This window comes from Panthera pardus, unplaced genomic scaffold, assembly GCF_024362965.1.
Source record: "Panthera pardus isolate Hobbes unplaced genomic scaffold, ASM2436296v1 HiC_scaffold_4, whole genome shotgun sequence".
NCBI classification, from domain to species: Eukaryota; Metazoa; Chordata; class Mammalia; order Carnivora; family Felidae; genus Panthera; species Panthera pardus.
The window spans coordinates 3,030,163-3,047,067 of NW_026526969.1; the positions used below are offsets into that span (position 1 = coordinate 3,030,163).

Below are 16,905 nucleotides of genomic sequence, written 5' to 3' on the forward strand. Positions count from 1 at the left end.
GTGCTTTCAGGTTCTTAGGTCGTCATCAACGGATGACTGTATTCAATGCTTCATCCTGAGCCTCAGTCTTCCTGTGGAGCCAGTGGCTCCTGCTCATTTTCCCTGTACACTCTTCATCGCACCTCTGCTCGGACGCATGTCTTTGCTCCTTACACTGGTCTCTGCAGTGTCCTCCTAACTGGCCTCCAGCCCTCCCCCCTCCCCCTTTTCTGTCCTTCTGTCCTGTGTTCTACCTGTGAATTAATCATTTTCTTTTTCTGTCCCCCTCAACCTTGGTAACCTCCCACACATTACACTATATGATTGAGTTCACCTGATGGTTCTCCAGCATTAAAATCTCTCTGTGACATGAATAATAGATTTATAAATCATACAGGAGCCAGGGAGCATCCAGTAACCCTTGAAAGAGTTTAAAAATACTGCAGTGGTAAGAACAGTAATTCAACCACCACATCCTCCCTTCCACCATTGGTGTTTCTAAAGAAGCAGGAAGTCATGACTGCTACATTTCAGAAGTCTCAGATTCGCCTTTATTATCAAGTAATCATGGTTCAACCCTGACAATTCTGAAGCCAAATTAGCCTTTTGGAATCTATACTGATTTGATTCAGTAAAATTTTGTTGAGCACCCCCTATACGTCTACACTGTGCTCAGCAATGGGGATTTACCAATAAATAAGACAGACTCAGCCCTCCCCTAGAACCACCAGACAGTAATGACCTTGAAGGCAAGGGCCACATCTTGGGTCTTGGGTATCTTTCGCTCAGGCAATGCACCAGCCTGAGAGAACCCTGAGTAAGCCCTCGGTGTTCCAGGCTTGTACCCACTAATAATGCTCAGGAATATTTTCTGGAAATAGTAGGACCAACTGGGTGGGAGCTAGAACCTCCACCTGAGTTCGAATCCTGAACCTCTCATTACCTAAATGTGTGACCTCAGGCAAAGTACTTAAGTTTCCTCTGTTTCAGTTTCTCAAATCTCAATGGGAAAATCAGCAATAATGAATTCTTCTGGGGAGTAAATGAGCTAATGCATGAAGTCTTTAAGGTGGTAGCTAACATGTCACAGTTGCTCAAAATATTAGCTATTATTTTCAATGCAATGTTTCTATAATATTGTTAGAAAATGTTTTTTCACCATTTAAAGAAACATCTCTTTCCCATGGCAAATGATGAATTCATTAAGACACAATCTGCATCACAAGGTTACAACCTTGCCCTGCAGTGACAAGTAACATGAAAAAGGAATATACAAATGCTCTTGCACACACGTACGTACACACACACACACACGAAAAAGTATGATTTGCACAAAACCAAAAACAAAACAGAAAAAACCCCACAAAAAAACCCAAAACAAAAACCCAAACCCTTCAGTAAGGTTTTTTTTTTTTTTTTTTTTTTTTTAAGAAGATAAATAAGGATGAAAGCCATGCCCAGCGGCAACCATTTCCAGTATGACCTGGTAAGTTTTCAGCTTCAAACCGGTCAGATCAAGTGCCCCCCAGTAGTGTTACGTGGGGATCTGTCATTCACACATCAAATCCCCTTCCACTGGCCTCTTCTCACATAGAACATGCTTCCAGACGCAGAAACATCACTGTTTTCTTGCCTGGAGTGCTGAGGGTCAGGGGTGGGGAAGAGCGTGTGAGACACGGGGAGGTGGGGGCTCAGGGCACCAGTAAGTGTGCTTTCTTGTGTCCACAACAGACTTGAGTTACAAACTATCACAATTTTTCCAGGGACCCAATTTCAGTCTGGTACTAAATCTGGCAAGGTTCTGAGTTCATCATCAGTCTTGTACTCGATTTTGAGTTTATCAAAGATGGTCTCCTTAGGATCAAAACACCCATGTCAAGAATGTGGACCTGGTCCTTTGAGCACTGGCTGGAAGAAGTGTACAGAGGGTGGCCTCACACAGGCTAGGTGGGGCCCGAAGGAAGCCTGTTGATGCCCTGTGGAGACCCCCTACTCATCTGTCCAATCCATTTTCCTCTTTTAATAAGCTTCAAGTGCAAATGGGGATCAAGGCATAGACTATTCTACAATGAATTCGGTAGGATATATCGAGAGCTAACTTTTAATTAATTGACCACTTATCACCAAAGCAATTCTTATGACATTATGCCTTACTATACTACTGATTTTGCTTTATTTTACACTATATTTATTCAGCGTTTACTGAGTTCTAACTTTATGCATAGTATCAGCTATTCTTCCAGCTCTACCCCTGAACTACAGATTGGCTATGGAACCTTCAGTCAAAAGTTCACAGGGAATAGAAGAGTGCAACAGGGGACCATCTGCACAGGCAATGACATGATCGGATGTGCACAGCGTTAGGAAGAATGTTTGCAATGAAATAAAGATGAGGGGCACTTTGGAGGCCAGAACAATAATCGAAGCTGGAGGTAAAAGGACCCTTAACCATAACTGTGGCATTAAGAATGAAAAGTCCAGGGGTACACCTGGGTGGCTCAGTCGGTTAAGCGTCTGACTTCAGCTCAGGTCATGATCTTGTGGTTCAGGGGTCCAAGCCCCACATCGGGCTCTGTGCTGACAGCTCGGAGCCTGGAGCCTGTTTCAGATTCTGTGTCTCCCTCTTTCTCTGCCCCTCCGCTGGTCTCTCTCTTTCTCTCTCTCTCTTTCAAAAATAAACATTAAAATTTTTTTTTTAAAGAAACATCCAGACCCAAGAACCCAGAGGGCTGGAGTATGGGGCATGGCTTGTTGACTGACTGGTTAAGAGGGTAAGAGAGAGAGAAGGTGAAACATATCATGTCTCAACCCTGGGAGGCTGCCAGGCTGAGTCGGGGTAGGAGAAACCTGCTTTGGGAGAAAGGAATGAAGATTTCTATTTGAGAAAGGCATCTAGCAGGTGGCTGATGATGTGGCTTTGAGGCTCCAGAGGGAGGCCAGGGACAGAAAGGATAAAGATGGAAAGTGAGGGCATGGCAGTCAGAGAAAAGAAAGCAAAGTGAGAAGCAGTTAGCTAGGAATGAAGCAAAGCACTTGTCATGTGTCTGCTAATTTTATCCTCACAACCCTCTGAAGTTAGTATGAGAAAACATACTCAGAAAAATCCAGTAACTTGACTCAAGTTTCCAGAGCTAAATAAGTGGTGGAGCCACGCCAGGATCTGAGGCAGGTCTATCTGACTCTCCCAGCCGTGCCAGGAAGTAACATTCTCTACTGACACAGGGTTCACAGATATCTAAGGAGGAAGAGGGCAGGGCCTGATGAAGGTAGTGAAAAGGATCAAAAGGGCGGGCAGAGTCAGGAGAGCCATGGGTGACAGAGCTCGAGGACGAGCAGGGCACCACCCAGGCAGAATGCTGCCCCCATCACCAGACCTTGATCAGAAACCCACTGGTGGGTGCTAAGCAACAGTTTTCTTAGCACAACAGGATACAGTTCCTCCTTCGGAGGTTATGAAGAAAGGATGACGGCAAGTACCAAATCCCTGGACTTTGAAAGAGAGGAGAGACCCAAGAGACCCAAGCGTTTTAGTTTTTTTAAGGACTGGAGAAAACTTGCTCAAGCTCATTAGCTGAGAGGAGGGAGAAGACAAAGGGAAAGAAACGATGGATGTGACAAGGCCTTGGAGGAGACAGTGGGGTTGGCTGAAGAACATGGTTTTGACCTTGGGAATGAAAAAAGAAATGCATTCTGCTCTGACAGCAGAGGGAACGATGCAAACATGAATAATGATTCTGACAAAAACTGTTAAATGCAGAAGACAGAAGTCAAGGATGATCTTACTGGGCAGCCTTGGTGTTCTTGGTAGGGCTACCCATGGATAATGAGGTGCAGAGAGAGTCTGGACTAGAGGGTTTCAGATGAAAGGGAAAAGCCTGGAGCAACCACTCCGGACACTGAGAAGGAGTGACTACTTGGCCCCGGAGTCCAGCCAGAGCTGGACATTTGCATCCAATACAACTGGTGTAGAAAGCTGATTTTCTCCAGCAACGTAACCCATTCCCGCGTCAGTCTGGGCTGAGAAGAAAGTACGGGCAAGAGCATCCACATGCACACACATGCCACGGATGAAACGAGCCATCTGTGAAACGAGGCTGAGTTTTCTTTCCACCAGCCTTGTGTCCGGGTGGATATCGTTAGTCTCCAGAGAAGGGTATGTAGGACAGGGATCAAATGCCAGGGTGCAAAATGGGAGTTGTGCAGTGTTATCTGGAGCTTTTATGGGCACGCGACAGTCTCTCAACACGTAAATAAAGACACATCTGCTCCGAGTGCAGGCATGAGAAAACATGGAAAGGGAGGAAGCCGGCAGGAAAGGGGAGAAGTCGGGTTCCCTCCTGTCCTTAGGAGCGGAGGGGCTCCACCCTAATGACAGCACTGTGCGCTTACCATTTTAACAAGAGGAAGGACAAGGAAATGTCCTCCTGCTTAGACAGAAAGCAGGGTCGACCAACGCGAGCCTGAGGCCTGCCATCGTCTTTCTGAACCAGATAATGGGCGCCCCCACAAAGGAAGAGGTGCAGCGTCTAAGTGTTCACACACGGCTGACGAATTCCGTGGAAGCTCTGCCAAGGGCCCCAGCCCGCCGCTGGGTGGCTGTGCTCCAGGCTCACAGTCCTGCCCTCCTCACGTCTCCACGGGAGGATAGGCGGGGCCCATGGATCCCGTGCCATGCCCTGGTTCACGAGGCTGGTAGAAATTCTCTGCAATTTAAGGCCTCTGCTGTGACGTTACCTATAAGGCTCCCTTTCCATGAATGTTACATCCAACAGGAGGAACCAGCAGGCCCCGCGGCTGATTGATGCTCTAAGTACTAACCGGCTGTCTCAGCAGTGAGAGCATCGACCACAGCCTAACTACTGTGAGTTCATCCATTTGCTTACTATCAGGAATCTTCTAGGTATCTGGAAAGGCACGAGTGCCACTTTCGGCATCCTCTCTGGGTGAAATAATCACTGAAAAAATTAAGATCAATGACTGAATGGCCAGTGCCACTTGCTATATTCATGGGGTGGCTATATTCATGCTATATTCATGTTTACTGAAACTAGGGGGCTTGGGTTCAGGATCCTAAAGAACATTTCTGCTTTTCTTAGAAGCAGCCTGAAGGTGACTCCAAGTACATAAAGTCCATTAATTAATGTCTTTAACCTAATAATAGTAAAGCTTAATAACACACCTTTGGTGGTTTCAGAGCACTTGTGAAAACACGACTTCTTCTCATCCTTAGCAACTGGTGACATGTGTGGGGAGGGTAGGACAAGTCCTAGACTCTTCATTTTATTGATGAGGAAACAGTCTATCCCTGCTTACTGTCGCCAAGCTAGCCTTGACTACTCTTAGAACCGGTGGCAGCTAGAAGTGGGGGCGGTATCCTTACGTTTTAAGACACCTGACTATAATTTCATGTGAGTGTCTGTAAGGAAACTTCTTATATTACGCCTGAATATGTTGCCCTGCAATCACTCTCAAGCGGTCTTGTTTCTTTTTTTTTTTTCCCCTCTGAAACGACAAAGTAGAAATGTAATTCTCTTACACAGGAGAGCTCTTTAGACGTTCTTTTAGCTCCAAATCAATCATACACACAACGGCAGCAATCTGATGCTCTTTGGGAATTTTCTGACACATGAGAGTGTATGTCAAAATCTATTTCATTCTAGTCTTGTACTGCCCATGCTGTTAGCCACATGTGGCTACTGGAACCCAAATCCATCAAAATTAAATAAGATTTAAAAATTCAGGAACTGGTCACACTAGCCACATTCAGCCACATGTTACTTGTGGCTACCCTGTTAGTGTGGAGCATTTTCATCATTACAGAAGGTTCTGTTGGACAGCACTGTTCCAGGCCCTCAAACTGCCTTTGTCTGAACTCTGACCTACACACTGGTCTCACCGTAGGGCCATCCTTTGCTGTCACCTACTTTCGGTACCACCTTTTCAAAGACACTATTTTTATCTCATTAAAACAAAAAATTGTGAGTACTGGTGGAGAAAAAAAAAAAAAGGATTCCTCCCCACATTCTGCCAGCTTAGAAATACTTAATTGGCTTATGGGTTGGCTGATAGGGTTTAATATTCTCCTCTCTTCAAATCTAAACTCAGCTGGAGGCCAAATCACTGCCTATATTAAATACACAAAAACTCTATTATTAAAATGGAAGTAATAGTTCTTTTATTTTGAAAATACACAGAAGATGGACTTCATTTCTTTACTTTTACCTTCTGGGGAGCCTGGGTACGGGGAAGGAAGGAGAAACAACCCTCATTACTGGGACTGGGAGACTCTTCAACACTCTCCCACTGACCCTGACTAGGCTTTGCTTCAGCATTTTACCCAGTTACTTTTTAAACTTATACAACTTGAAAACGTGGACACCAGTACTGATGACGTAGATGCCAAAATTAGAAAATACTAAGGCACAAAGGGACCGTTGAGACAATCTAATCCAAACGTCCCATTTGATAGGTGAAGAGAGGCTCAGAAGATGTCAGCCATGTTGGCCTAGAATCTGGTCTCCAGCCCCCCCGTTCAGGGCCCTCCGACCCCCTGCACTGCTTACCCATCAGCACTGAAACATCAATTTCACTTTCAACAGTGTGTTTACGTCCCACCCTCCCATGCAGCCACGCCTTCCTTTAACGACACCCAATCTTCCGAATTCAGGTAAGCTGGTGTGCATACTTCCAAAGTAGTCAGGTATCTCCAAAGTAAAGTTACCATAAGTCACAGACAGAAAGTAAGATTTGATGAAATATACGGGCTTGCTTACTCTGATTCTCTTTTTTCAAAGATTCCTGATAAGCCCTAGAACACATTCAGGGTCCATTTTCAAAGCATTTGTATCACACTGGGGTCAGCCACAGCAGCACCAAAAAAGGGGGAAGCATTAAAAATGTTCTCTGGTTGTTGAATCACCATATTGTACACCTGAAACTAATGTAACACACTATGGTAGCTGTACTGGAATTAAAACTTTAAAAGTTAAGTGAAACGTAAACAAATGTTCTCCGGCAATAAGGAGTAGGAGATCCCTGGGAAACAAGAACGGAGAATGGAGACATGGGATTGAGAATAAAGTGAATGATGAGGAAGCCGTGTCAAACAGTGACAACCAATACCTGAGCACTGACCGTGACCCAGACGGTGGTCGTAGGTCTTCCCCGCATTACCTCAGTACGTCCTCAGGCCTGCGACTCAGGTGATCTTGGCTGTCCCCGTGGTACAGATGAGGACAAGAGGACCAACAGGCTTTGTGTCCCATCCTCAGCCACTAAACCACAACCTAAAGTTTAGAAAAGCTGCTGGACTGAAGCACAACATCTAGAAACAGCACACACAGCTCACAACAGTCCTTTGGAGAGGGAGAACTGTGGGAACAACTTTTTGAATTTACATATTCTTAACTGCTAAGACTCAGTGAACTTCAGTTTTCAACAAAAATCAAGAGAGCCAAAGTAGGAAGAGCCTGTCATCTTATTTTAAAAGGTGCTTTATCTTATTTGTGTAACAGTTTGAAACTTTTATTGCAATAAAAAGCACCTTGGCATGACAAGAATTCTAAAGGAAAAACAAAATTATCTTCTGTAGGTTGTATCAGGAGCCAATACAGCCAAAGAAAGCTGTGTTTGGTGTTTTATTTCCCTCTGATGTTCCTGAAACTGGTCTTCTGAACAGGTTGAGGACCAGGGGAGAACTCAGAGGGGCGTAGAGGTCTTGTGGTCCACTCGGACCACTCTGCAGTCTCCCGCCTGGGCTAGGCCTACTTACTGAGGGGTGAAGAATCCATTCCTTCGGTCCCCCTTCTCCTTTCATACTCCCCCCGCCCTTTGCCCCACACTTGAAGTAAGCTTCCAATCCCTGTTACGCTTCGTCTCTCCGCCCAGGAGCAAAGGCTTTACAGCATCCACGTGCAAAGATCTTGCCCTATAAATAAAGATGCAGTTTGTTTTCATCTCCTTTTCCTACATTTCAATAGGCTATTTAACCAGTTAGTAAAGCACCATAGGCAGATAACGTTTCCTTCCACTCACTGCAACAGAAAGAGAGCCACTATTCTGGTCAAGATTTAAGTGACAATTTTGATCCCATCTTGGAGTGTCTAGATCCTTAAGTAAAAATATATGAACTTCATTTGCCTTAGAGCTTTAATTCCTCTGTCACTTAACCTCTCCCCTCTCAGGTCTGTGGGCAAAGAGTAGAGAGAGGCAACAGGCTGCAAACAGGAGCCAAGTTTCTGAATCACTAAGGAACTGATATGCCATTTATGAAATGGGACTGAGTTGAAAGGACAATGGTTTCTTTTCCTGTTGATGCACCTGCTTTAATAAGTTTTACTGTAATCATAACCCTTCACACTCTCCTCCTTTAAGGACGATGTAAAAACAGTAGCAACATTTTAGATGTAAATCATGGGTTCCAACCAGCTACCGTGCGACAGGATAAAGACTTCCTCCTGTGTTCTTTACAGTACCTGCATCTCCTCTAAATGATCTGAGCCTTCAGCAGTACATTGAGTATTTGAACAATAATCAGACATCTGGTGCAAAGGGAATGATATTAGAGACATAAGGTACAGCATAGGCAAATAAGGCAGATTTGGGGGCAGCTGGGTGGTTCAGTCGGTTAAGTGTCTGACTCCGGTCATCATCTCAGGGTTTGTCAGACTGAGCCTGGTATCGAGCTCGGTGCCAATTGCGTGCAGCCTGCTTGGGATTCTCTCTCTTTCCCTCTCTCTGTGCCCCTCCCCCACTTCTGCTCGCTTGCACGCTCTCTCAAAATAAATAGACTTTTTTTTTTTTTTTTTTTTTTTTTTTTTTTTTTTTTACGAAAAAGGCAGGTTTCTATTTGAGTCACTTTTTCTGAGAAAGGGCTTTTCTGAGGCTAGAGGTAGATGAAAGCAGTATAAAACTGTAAGACAAGAAATAAATTCCTTTTACTCCTACAGACAAGAACCTACCCCCCTAGTTCTAAACTGAGGGTTCTCAACCGCTTTGTACTCGCAGGCCTCCAGACGTTCTAAAGAAGGCCCAATACTTATGATGTAATTACTACTGCGGAACAGCCATGCGTCTTCACGGGGCCTATAAAAAGCAGTGGTAATTAACTCACGGCTCACCAGGTGTGTCTTTCTAAACATAAGCCTTTGTGAACGGGAGTCGCTCAGTGCGCTCCTTCTCCAGACCCAAGAGGCACTGTCCCTAACTAGTAAACAAAGACTTGGCATTACGCCGTGTCTCTCACGTCTGATGTCAGCCAACTGAGAGATCACTGTGTGCGCCATCTACTGAGATCATTGTTTTAAACATACAGACAGATATGTCAGGGCCTGAGAAGGGAGAAAGATACACTGGTGCCTCTGTAAACCAGTTGAGAACCACTACTGTAAAGAACAGGTAATATTTATGGAGCAATTAATATGTGTTAGGCAGTATGCTAAACAGTCTGCATGTTTTGACTAATTTAAGGCTGCAGTGGTGACAATATTTAAAATCACAGCTCAATACTTAAAAGCAACCCATGGGCTAGTTCTAAGGAGAACTTTAGTCATGTTTTTAAATAACTGCTTTATTATCTAAAAATAAGCCTTTCCCACCTAATCTCCATCTGAGAAATGGACAAGACAGGAGTAACGGTGATCATTTGGCTCTTAAAATACTCTAAACTCTACCACTGGTGTCCTTGAGGCTGGGTATTTCCTTTCTAGATTCCTAGTACATCCCCAGAAATGCCGAGGGCAGAGAATTAATATGAACAAAATGGGAGTATGTCCTGCGGAACACTTTTTAAAACTCTTGGGGCTCAGGGTGCCTGGGTGGCTCAGTCGGTTAGGCTCGTCAGGATCTCACGGTTCTTGGGTTTGAGCCCCGTGTCAGGCTCAAGGCTGACAGCTTGGAGCCTGGTGCCTGCTTCGGATTCTGTGTCTCCCTCTCTCTCTCTCTTTATCCCTGTCCCATTTACGCTCTTTCTCTCTCTCTCAAAAATAAATGAACATTAAAATAATAAACCTCTTGGGGCTCACGTGAAATTCCCTCATCTCTTCACTCTTCCTTCAGAATGGAGAATGCCTGGTTGTTGCCCCATATCTGATAACCAGGAGTTTAGTCTAGCACAAGCCTTACTTCAAAGTCTAAGTCAACTAAAGCTTGGCAAGATCATCATGAGAGATAATTGAGCTAAGTTTCAATCACTGTTGATAAATATTTATTGAGCTATATACAAATAAATGTTTAGGCCCTTTTAAAAGGAAATTATTTGGGGGGGGGCACCTGGGTGCCAGTTAGTCAGTTACGCATCTGACTCTTGATTTCAGCTTAGGTCTTGATCTCACGGTCAGGAGTTCAAGCCCCATGTCGGGCTCTGCATTGGGTGTGAAGCCTACTCACTCATAAATACGTAAATGAACGAATAAATAAATAAATACATAAGCAAACAAACAAACAAATGTTTTAAATAGGAATTATATACTAGGGACAAAGATCAAACTACATACTGGCACACTGTGAAAATACAAACATCTCACCTATTGGGTCAATTATTGACTCCCTCCTTGATGGGTATATGATTTTCAGCCTGAGGGTTATGGGCAACAAAACACAAAGTATTTATACTGTTCAAGTACTGGCTTTATATTTATTTTTTAAAAATTTTTAATGTTTATTTTTGAGAGAGAGAGAGAGAGAGAGAGCATGAGCAGGGAAGGGACAGAGAGAGAGAGGAAGACACAGAATCTGAAGCAGGATCCAGGCTCTGAGCTGTCAGCACAGAGCCTGACGCGGGGCTCGAACTCACAAACTGTCAGATCGTGACCTGAGCCGAAGTCAGACACCTAACCGACTGAGCCACCCAGGCACCCCTGTACTGACTTTATATTTAATACCTCGCTTAAAACTCCCCAAAATTCTATGCCAAAGTAAAAGAATTATTTTTAGCAGCACACAGACAGAAAAGACTAAACTATTTATTCAACAGGTTACTTTGCTTACTTATCCAGGGGACTTTCTGTCATTAACTCAATGACTCTTTGAGGTTATGTTCAAAGGTAAATATATTTTTTTAAAAGATAGAAACTCCTTCCCTAAAAATACATCTAGGCAAAGGTCATATCCTATATTTTATGGCACTTCAATCATGTTACAGCACTTGTGTAGATGCAAAACTGCTTTTAGAAATCCATTTTTTTAACTTAAAAACTGAAGTATAGTCAACATATACTGTATTATTGTCAGGTATACAGATAGACATTTGACAGTTATATGCATTATGAAATAAATGCTCACCGTAATAAGTAGAGTTAGCATCTGTCACCATACAAAATTATTACAATATTATGGACTATATTCCTTATGCCATACCTTACACCCCCAGGTCTTATTTATTTTATAACTTGGAATTTATACCTCCTAATTCCCTTTACTTATTTTACTCATCACCTGCCCATCCCCTCTAGCAGCCCCAGTTTATTCTCTGTATTTATTATGAGTCAGCTTCTGTCTTGTTTATATATTTGTTTTGTTTTTTAAACATTCCACATACAAATGAAATCATATATATCTTTCTCTGTCTTATTTCACTTAGCATTATTCCCTGTAGGTCCATCCATGTTGTTGCAAATGGCAAGATTTCATTCTTTTTCATGGCTGAGTGATATTCCATTGTATATATACACCACATCTTCTAACACATTCATCAGTGGATGGACCCTTGGGCTGCTTCCATATCTTGGCTGTTATAAATACTGCTACGAGGAACATGGGGTGCATATATCTTTTTGAATTCGTGTATTTATTTTCTTCTGATAAATGCCCATAAGTGAATTGTTGGATGGTAAGAGAGTTCTATTTTTAAGTTTTTTGAGGAACCCAATCTTGATCACTGCAGGGCAGTGCCTGTAGAGGAAGGAGTGCAGGTAAGTTATCTAGAGGAAAACTGGAACGATACAGAGATTAGGATGGCCCCTGCTCAAGGATGACAAATTTGTGAAGCGGTCCATATTATTTTTGTTTGTTTTTAATCCCTGATTTTTAATTACTTTGTGTGTGTATGTGTGTATTCTATTCAAAACCTGCATTAAAAGAAAAATCCTGTTTCACAGGCTTTATCAAAGTAAACCTTAAAAGAGAGAGAGAGAGAGAGAGAGAGAGAGAGATCTAGAGGTGTTCTGCTGGGTCATTCTGAACTCCGCGATCTTGGTCAAGTCACTTAGTTTCTCTGTGCCTCAGTTTCCCCATCAGTGAAACATGGATGATACCTTGCAAGGCTGTGGTGAGGTTTAGAGATACTGTATGTAAAGCTCAGCGCATACGTCTGGAGCCTAAGGAAGCCTCTGGCAGATACAGAAGCTGTTGATTTTTAACGACTGCCTTGCACAGGGGTTGTTCCGGGCCCCTTAGGAGGGCAACATGCTATTTGAGATCTTTCATTTTTATAACAAAGTGTCAGGTTTCCTAACCCCGCTCCTAAAGTCAGATGCTACTGGAGAGCTTTCTGATCACCTATGGGCATAGCTGCACTTCAAGTGCTCAGCACTGATGCTCAGCAAGGTTTTCAAACTGATTCATGTACCAGAACACCTGGAAATCATGAGCTCGTCTGGGCTAATAATGGTTATGGAACACCATTAAATCCTGATATGTTTAATTTTGTGATGTGAAACAGGACAATTTGACTCATAAAATACATGACTATGTTACATATTTAAAAACAAATAAAAGATGGCGTCCTCCTCAGAACGAGGTGTTGAACTAAATCTTATCCATGGTTAATAGTTTGTCTATTCATATTTGTTACCTGATCACACGATAAGGCAAAGCTCACCAAATATATGCACTAGAAAAACCTATATCTAAGGTAGTTTTACTCACTCACTTGGTTCTATTCCCCATTTTTTTTTTTTTTTTGGTGGAAAAAAGAGCATCATTTGATTACAGACAGTGAAATGGCTCAGTGTAGCTCGCACGAAAGCTGTTTTGGTGGAGGTAAGTCGGAGAACCACCGGTCTCGGGACCATGCAGATATTTCCAAGTTCTGTCTCCCAGCCAATCAAACCTCCACAGACTTAAAGAGTTGGTGCCCAGCTCCTCTCAGAAATGCCAGCAAAGAGCCACAATTTAATCTTGTGCCTTGAGTTTATACTCAACAGAATGGTGAACACAAATCATTTCTCCCTCCTTCCCTCCCTCCCTCTCTCTCTCTTGTATGAACCCTACTCAAAGCTCTGAACATGACACTGTCCTCTGTCTGTTGTTTCAAGTCCTTGTTTATAGTTTCTTTTCAACATTTAGTGACAAGGAAAGCACTTCCTATTCTGATGAACTTTGATGGTTCATCTCAATAAATAAAATAAAAACTGCAAAGGGAAAAAATGACTAATTTCCAGTTTTTGTACAGGCTGCAGGAAACTTGGCTGAGTTTTATGCCCATTTGTTTTTTTTTTTGGGGGGGGGGTGTCCTAGGTTGTCTGGTATAATTGTCTTCTCTCTCCCAAATTCTTTATTGCTTGGCTAGTCCTCTTTTCTTTTACTGGATTTAAACCTTATATGTAAATGTTTTATTAGAAATGACCTAAAATCTGAGAATTTAGACTCAATCAATTTATACATATTTTCTAAGGCATTTATGTCCATAGAATTGAAGAGCAGCTTGAAAAGATGGACAATTAAAAACTCGCTCAAGGCCAAAATGAACAAATCAGGAGACTATAGATGCTGGCGAGGATGTGGAGAAATGGGAACCCTCTCGCACTGTTGGTGGGAATGCAAACTGGTGCAGCTGCTCTGGAAAACAGTGTGGAGGTTCCTCCAAAATTAAAAATAGACCTACCCTATGACCCAGAAGTAGCACTGCTAGGAATTTACCCAAGGGATACAGGAGTCCTGATGCATAGGGGCACTTGTACCCCAATGTTTATAGCAGCACTCTCAACAATAGCGAAATTGTGGAAAGAGCCTAAATGTCCATCAACTGATGAATGGATAAAGAAATTGTGGTTTATATACACAATGGAGTACTACGTGGCAATGAGAAAGAATGAAGTATGGCCCTTTGTAGCAACGTGGACAGAACTGGAGAGTGTGATGCTAAGTGAAATAAGCCATACAGAGAAAGACAGATACCATATGTTTTCACTCTTATGTGGATCCTGAGACACTTAACAGAAACCCATGGGGGAGGGGAAGGAAAAAAAAAAGAAGAAAAGGTTAGAGTGGGAGAGAGCCAAAGCATAAGAGACTCTTAAAAACTGAGAACAAACTGAGGGTTGATGGGGGGTGGGAGGGAGGGAAGGGTAGGTGATGAGTATTGAAGAGGGCACCTTTTGGGATGAGCACTGGGTGTTGTATGGAAACCAATTTGACAATAAATTTCATATATTAAAAAAAACTCGCTTTATGTTAACATATGCTAATTTTTTTTGTAATGTTTATTTATTTTTGAGAGAGACAGAGCGTGAGCAGGTAAGGGGCAGAGAGAGAGGGAGACACAGAATCTGAAGCAGGCTCCAGGCTCTGAGCTGTCAGCACAGAGCCTGATGTGGGCTTGAACTCACAAACTGTGAGATCATGACCTGAGCTGAAGTCAGACGCTTAACCGACTGAGCCACCCAGGCACCCCTTAATGTATGTTGTTTAAAGTCCATGTTTCCCACCGACGGTCATCTCCAAGGAGGCCAGTGTAGGTCTGCCTTATTTGATTTTTAAACTGCACTGTCAAGCTAAATCCCTGTATTATTCAAGGTTTTAACAAGTGTTTTAATTAATTAATGTCTATGTGTTACTTGTCATGAATTTAAGTAATCAAAGTATATCATTTTACCCAAGGAAATTCCAAGTAGAATTTGTTACTGAACTTGAGCCTTTCTACTAAAAGGGAAATTGGAGAGAATCCAAATTCAATATTTTTATGAACTCATACCTACATTATTATAAATCATACATAAGGAAGGAGTTTTACATGGTGAAATGTCTTTTTCAAAAGAGGGAAACCACAGAGGTGTGACTTTTCGGTGGGCATCTTCATTTATCACTGGTGGCAACACGACTGGGACACTCTGAAGTGAAATGTAATAATCCACAGCACATTCTGAAAAGGGCTTCATGTCTATGGCCATACCACCCTGAACATGCCTGATCTTGTCTGAAAAGGGCTTCGTTTCCTTTCGCCGAATAATTTCCCAAGGATACACGTATCCCGAAGAAATAATCACTGAGATACATTATTCGTAACAATGATGGCTTGAAAAAAAATCCAAATATCCTAAATACAGTTAGACCACTAATGGCGTTATCCGTGTAACAGGACGCTGTGTAGTCCTTAAAAACCAGCCTCTGGAAAACCATTTAACAACCTTGAAGAAACTTTGTGTGAGACACGGGAAGAAGGAAGATTGGGACGCTTACACCAAAAAATACTAGGATTGGTGACCACTCCATTTTGTTACAAACACAACTTTGATTTTTTCCTTTGAAATTTGCCACATTTTCTGAAGTCTCTAGAATGCAGCTCTGCTGCTGCTATAATCAGCAAACCAAAAAATTCCATTAAGAGAGTGCCTTCGGGTATTACCTTTTTAAAAGGGAGTCGGCCTTGCTCTCGCGACAGAGAGCATTTCTCCTGCTTGCTTCTCTGCAAGATGTCTGCGGGGGGGGGGGGGGGAGGGGGTGTTCACAAGGTACTCAGCGTAGAACTGAGCATCATCTTCAGACGCTCCCCACTTCAGACGCCGTGCCACACCCCAGATCGAAGCTCCTGGGTAAGCCCTCCAGACCGCCAAGGCTGCCAGCACCACCCGGCACTCCTGACCCAGGCTAACTATGCTCTGCTGGGCACACTCTGAAGCGCACTCAGGGACAGATCTACTGAGTAAAATGCCGAGCAGTGGTTCAAAGCCGCCTAAATCTGGAAGGCAGCTACGCTCATCACTATACCACCAACGCAAAGCCGCCTAAATCTGAAGCAGCCATCGAGCAGACACTATCACCCGCGGCCCCCCAGCCTCAGTTTCCTCAGTTGTAAATGGGGTCTTTACGGGCCCGTGGAGCTTCTACTCTGCCAGGAAGTTCCAGCGTTTTACAGGAACAGTGGAAGGAGTGAGACACGAGGGGTGACGCCGAGTGAGAAGAGGGCCCCTGCTTCTGCTCCCAGTACGATTTGCAGGGATTCCCTTGCTCTGGGCGGGAGAGCGGCAGCAGACGTGCGCAGTGGTGACGGGCACAAACTACAGGGAGGAAGCAAAACACCGCGCCCTGAGACCCGAGGAGGGGGCGTGCTGGCTGAGAGTGAAAGACGGAAAACAGGGCCCGGTCAAAGACTGTGAATGTGGCTGGGGCAGAAAGCAGCTGTCGGTGCCTCCCCCTCCTGTGTTACACCACAGTCAACACAGAACGACGAAATGGCAGCCTAGGTATGTCTAAAAGAAGAGATAAGGAGGGGAGGAAAATAGATGTTTTTATAGTTCTTGCTCTGGGACGGGCGAGGAAAAGAGGAGAAGCGTGCAGGACACCTATAAAGCCCTTCTGGCAATAAGGGAAGATGTGCAATGCAGATTGAGAGACACGTTTCTTAGAGAGGAAATGGAGCCATGAGGTGACCTTCATAAATCTCTGAATTATATAGCGTTCTCTGGGGTGTCTTCTATCTAAAACTACTGTAGCCTATAAGGGGATTCAAATGGATAGTCTCTGGCTTTCCTGAGTTACTGTGCAGCCAACCAAACAAGAGCAGAGTGTGGGTGAGGGAAAACCACTAGAGCCTGATCGGTGCTTACGTGATGCTCTGGGAAATGCAGTGGGACAGTACGTGTGCGCGGGCGTGTTTGTGCACGTGTGCGTGTGCAAGTGCATCCTCTTCCAGTTGCTAGATCAACCTCAGCTCTCTTCTCCTACCCAATGGTGCTCACCTGGGGATCACCATCTGCCTTCCAGGAACTG

At 43.7% G+C, this 16,905-nt stretch overlaps 1 protein-coding gene and 1 pseudogene across 6 annotated transcripts in view; one reads left to right on the plus strand and one right to left on the minus strand.

Annotated features, from left to right (window-relative positions):
- Positions 1 to 16,905, minus strand: part of AUTS2 (activator of transcription and developmental regulator AUTS2) — a 1,113,825-nt gene that overhangs the window by 429,098 nt on the left and 667,822 nt on the right. The gene's annotated exons all lie outside the window — the stretch shown is intronic.
- On the plus strand, positions 11,889 to 11,978 carry LOC128774779 (U6 spliceosomal RNA; annotated as a pseudogene).